Genomic DNA, 5,366 nt, shown 5'->3' with positions numbered 1-5,366 from the left:
AAGGAAGACCACTGGAAATGGTAACTACAAGGGTAAATATATAAGATATTTTAAAGATTTAACCCTCTCAAAGAAGAATAAAACCGGAATACTAACATCAACTGATTTCAATTAATTAACTTATTATACAGTTACAGTAACCAAGATAGTATAGAACCAGTATAAAGACAAATAAATAGATTCATGGAATAAAGAGTCTGGAAATAGACCCACATACATACGGATAGGAAGTGTTTTTTTGTTTTGTTTTGTTTTTAAAAGATTTTATTTATTTATTTGAGAGAGAGACTGAGAGAGAGAGAGCATGAGAGCGGGGAGGGTCGGGAGGGTCAGAGGGAGAAGCAGACTCCCTGCCAAGCAGGGAGCCCGATGCGGGACTCGATCCAGGGACTCCAGGATCATGACCTGAGCCGAAGGCAGTCGCTTAACCAACTGAGCCACCCAGGCGCCCAGGAAGTGTTAATTTTTTTCAACAAATAGGATTGACACAATTGGATATCCACATATGAAAGAAATGAATTCATATTTGACACCATTTACAAAAATGTATTTAAAATGTGTCATAGACCTAAATGTAAAACCTAAGACTATGTGGAACTAAGTGAATACTGCCCAAATGACAATAATGAGAGGCTATTTATGGAGAGCTCACTGTAACAAGGGAGTCAGCCACCATCACTTGTGATGGCAGAGACTCAAAAGCAGGCAGAGGAATGGAAAGCTTTATAGTGAGAGAGAGAGAGAGACAGAGACAGAGAGAGAGGAGGCTCAGGGATGCTCTGATTTGAGATTGGTCTTCTAGGGAAACTGGAAGTGAGCTTACTACAAGTGATACATCTTCTGTGACAGTTTGGGAGCCTGTTTAGCTTTCTCTGTTTCGTTCTGAGTTGGAAGTGGAGACAAATATCAGAAAAGCTGGAAGTTATTAACTAAGTCCTAGGGCGTCTGGGTGGTGTAGTCAATTAAGCTACCCACTCTTGGTTTCAGCTCAGGTCATGATAGGGTCCTGAGATGGAGCCCCTCGTCAGCTCTGTGCTCAGTGTGGGGTCTGCTTGAGTTTCTCTCTCCCGCGGCCCCACCTCCAACCTTGTGCGCGCTCTCTCTCTCAAATAAATAAATAAATCTTAAAATTAAAAAGAAAAAAATCAAGTCCTGACCACTTTTGCTGCAAGGGTTGTGGTTTGGCTTCCAGGGGTGGTTGCTGCCACGTTGTGGGTCAAGAGTTCTGTGTTTAGGGGCTCCTGGGTGGTTCAGTTAAGTGACCAACTCTTGATTTCAGCTCAGGTCACTATCTCAGGGTCGTGAGATCCAGCCCCTTGTGGGGCTCTGTGCTGGGGGCGGAGCCTGCTTAAGATTCTCTCGCTCCTTCTCCCTCCCCACCCCTTCACATGCCCTCTCTCTCCTTAAAAAAAAAAAAAGAGTTCTGTGCTTACATATGGTCTGGCCAGTGTCCATTTATATATTCAGCCTCTCAACCTCAAAACTTCTAGAGGCAAACATAGGAGAAAATATTTTTATCTTGGGTTTGGCAAACATTTTTTTAGAGATGTTACTAAATGTACACTACATAAAAGAAAAAAAATAATATACATTGGATTTTAAGAACATGTTTTTGAAAGACACCTGTTAAAAGAATTCATTCTTTTGTATTTTCAAATACAAGTCCTTGACCAGAAGAAAATATTCGCAAATGATATATCTGATAAATAATTTGTATCTAGATTAGATATAGGACTCTTGGAAGGGGAGAATAAGAAAACAGAAAACCCAATTTAAAAATGGATAAAAGATTTGAACAGATATTTCACCAAAGAAGATATATGGAGAGCAAGTAAGTACATGAAATATTATTCAACATCCTAAGTCATTAGGGAAATGCCAATTAAAACGACAATGAGATAGCACTACACACTTATTTTAATGGCTAATGTGGCTAACTATACCAGCTACTGGTGAGGATACGGAGAAAAGGGAACTCTCATAGGTTCCTGGCAGAAACAGAAATACAACCATTTTAGAAAAGAGTTTGGTAGTTTCAAACACTTACCATATGACTCAGCCATTTCACACCTAAGTATTTCCCCATGAAAAATGAAAACCTAAGTCCCTACAAAGACCTGTACCTACATGTGATTAGAAAGAACCCAAATGCCCACTAACAGAAACAAATTTGGGTTGTCCATATGATGGGAGCCTACTCAGCAAGGAAAAGGAGAGAACTATGGGTACCCACAACATGAATGAATCTCAAAATAATTATTCTGAGTGGAAAAAGCCAGACAAAAAGACAGTACATATCATAGCTACTTGTATAAGGGGAGCGCATCCATTTGTATAAATTTCTAGAAAATGCCAATTAATCTATAGTGACAGAAAACCAATTAACCGTGGCTCAGGGTGGTGGGAAGGACAGGAGAGTGGGAGGTAGCGGTTATAAAAGGGCACTTGGGGGCTGATAAGCTACGTTTACTACCTTGACTGCAGCGCGGGCTTCAGCTTGTACACTTTAAATATGTGCAGTTTAGGGTCGCCTGGCTGGCTCAGTTGGTAGAGCATGTGACTCTTGTCCTTGGGGTCTGAGTTCAAGCCCGATGTTGGGCATAGAGCTTACTTAAAGAAATATATGTGCAGTTTATTTTGTGTCATTAATAACCCAATAGAGCTATTAAAAATTACATGAATGATGGTGAAAAGATAAGTACAACGTATTTTTATAATATATATAATTAGCTCAAAACCAGTGGGAGATCGACGTGCCTTCTATTACTGAAATTTTTCCATAGATACTATATCTTTGATAGAATTATGTATCGGCGTCCCAAACTGTGCTATACTCCAGGTGGACACCTTGGTATGTTCCATGCTCAGTTGCTAGTAACAACCATCCCACCCTGTCTTTTCCCTTGCAAATTGTAGATTTGTACTTACCAGGCCTGCCAAGTCCCCTCTCAGTGGCAATCAGCAGGGCCTCCTAAGTGCCAGTGAAAATGACCTCAGCAAAACGAGAGAAAACGCTCTCCCTTCCAATACAGGTGCATAAAAGCAGGAAGTATTGCATTTCATAAAGTTGCCCTTGTAGATTTTTTTTTTCCTAGCAGGGGAATCCTCTAACGTACCTGGTCGTCAGAGACTGTTGCTCTGGCCCATGGTCATGTCCATCAGCCTGAAGAGATACTATAACTATGAATGGTTGTATACTTAATGTCTTGTCGCTATGATAATAATACTGAAATTGATTTCTGTTTTTTTTTTTTTTTAAAGATTTATTTATTTATTTGAGAGAGAGAGAGCATGAGAGGGGGAGAGTCAGAGGGAGAAGCAGACCCCCCGCCGAGCAGGGAGCCCGATGCGGGACTCGATCCCAGGACTCCAGGATCATGACCTGAGCCGAAGGCAGTCGCTTAACCAACTGAGCCACCCAGGCGCCCTGATTTCTGTTTTCTGATAGGCATAAACACCTGTGCATTCTCATCATCAGGCCAGGAACCGACCATCATATTTCACTCTTTTTTGATTTGCAAGTAGGTAGTAAAACTTGTGATTGTTAATTTTCTTATTTAAACAAAAGAGTTGAAAAGTTTTGTGACATTTTAAGGAACACTTCGGACGCGGGACGCTCAGGCTTAGCTGCTCATGTGGCCACAGGAACTTTCGCTTCTGCCCTGCGCAGACTGAAGAGGAATCGGTTTCTCTTTCCTTGTAAGGCAGGCATAGCCTCGCCAACATTAGCCAGAGCCCCCACCTCCTTGTAGAAGCTTCGCTCTGAGATCCGCCATCAGTGAGGCGCCACCGTGTCCGGCATCCCCTCCCTCCAGCACTCGTCCTCAAGGATTCCCTTCTGGGTCCTACCACAGTCGTGTGCAAAAGGGGAAATGGAGTCACTCACAGCAGCCTAGCCTCTGTGGACAGAACCCACGGGGGTTCTATTGGCCACTTAATGGGGTATACAGGGCTTCCCGGACCGTTCCGCGTCTTCCCACCCTGCCCGATGCTGTTGTTTGAAGACTGACGTTGCAAGCCAGGGGCTTACAGGCATCCTCGGAACACAGTCGCTCGTAATAATATGGACACTGACCCTATTCATCCGCAGACCACAACCTCACTGGCTTCACCTTCAGGAGCCTCGGAAACTGATTGGTTCTTTCCTCGAAAGTTCTTCGCCCTCTTGAACAGTGGGGAAATATTACCGAGCTCTGTTTGGAAAGATCTAGGCTGAGGCCGCACGCCCCACCCTCCTCCCCTGCGCACCCGGCCTTAGCAGCCTCCCAGCTTGCGGATCCCCCACTGCTCGCCTGTCGTTGGAAGTTGCTACCGAGAGCAGACCAAACGACCCGAGCGGGGAGGGGCTCCGGGAGCTCAGGGAACCGGCGCAGACCTAAGGAGGGAAAGAAGCCGAGCTTTTGGAGGATCTGTGCAAACGAGCGCGAGGGGAATCCTTACCCGCCGAGGTTTCTACTGTGCAGAGCTCCTCACTCCGGAAGTGGGCGACGCAGCCTCCCAAGCCCACAACCGAGACCTTGACTGCGCGGTGCCCCGCGTCTTATATCCGCTGAACTGAGCGATCCCTCACAGGGCGGGGCACCGCGCGCCGCGCGGGAAACAGTGGGACAACCCACCAGTATGGTTTCTGTAGACCCGGAAACCCAGTTCTGCAAGGACAACAGCCTTGGTTACTTTTGGTGGATACAGGTGGGGGTTTTTTGGAGGGAGCGGGGGATCTTTTTTTTTTTTAAGATTTTATTTATTTATTTGAGAGAGAGAGACAGAGATAGCGAGAGAGAGAGCATGAACTGGAAGGAGAGGGAGAAGCAGGCTCCCCACCCCGCCCCGGGCAGGGAGCCCAACGCGGGGCTCGATCCTAGGACCCTGGGATTATAACCGGCCGAAGGCAGCCGCTTAACCGACTCAGCCACCCCAGCGCCCCAAAGGGGATCGTATTTATCGCTTCTCTGTTTTTTGATTAATTTTTTGAAGCTTACAGTTCTCACCCCCCCCACACACACACTCAGGGAGGGAGATCCGGGCGCAACCGCACGTCCTTCAGTCCTCCCCAGCCGGACTCCAGCCCTTCCCCGGCGGCCCAGGCTCCCGAGGCGCGCTCTGCAGGCGTCTCCTCCCGACGCCTCCAGCCCCTGAACTCCCGCTCGACTTGCGGCATTCGCCGCCGGGGATCTGCTTCCGGGAAGTGAGGAGGTGGGGGGCGTTGGGTCGAGCGGGAGGCAGAAAATTAAGCCTCCGCTTTCTCGCGTCCCCCTCCCCCACCCCAATTCGAGAAGTTTGATTCTGCCTCCTTTTGCGGGTGCTTTAATTTGTAAAGGGGTGATGACCGGACCCCGAGAACCGCCGCGGGTGTTCGCGCTTGGGGG

At 46.8% G+C, this 5,366-nt stretch overlaps 1 long non-coding RNA gene across 1 annotated transcript; it reads right to left on the bottom strand.

The window, feature by feature from the left end:
• Positions 1–3,406: 3,406 nt before the first annotated feature.
• Positions 3,407–4,698, bottom strand: LOC145717376 (uncharacterized). The gene is made up of 2 exons (XR_014140554.1): positions 4,441–4,698; positions 3,407–4,193 (listed from the first exon to the last, which is right to left on the bottom strand). It is a non-coding gene; the product is annotated as an uncharacterized LOC145717376 (long non-coding RNA).
• Between the last annotated feature and the right edge of the window lie 668 nt (positions 4,699–5,366).

This window comes from Leptonychotes weddellii, chromosome 15, assembly GCF_054177405.1.
Source record: "Leptonychotes weddellii isolate Sample4059 chromosome 15, ASM5417740v2, whole genome shotgun sequence".
Lineage (NCBI taxonomy): Eukaryota > Metazoa > Chordata > Mammalia > Carnivora > Phocidae > Leptonychotes > Leptonychotes weddellii.
This window is presented reverse-complemented; position numbering and strand designations above follow the sequence as displayed.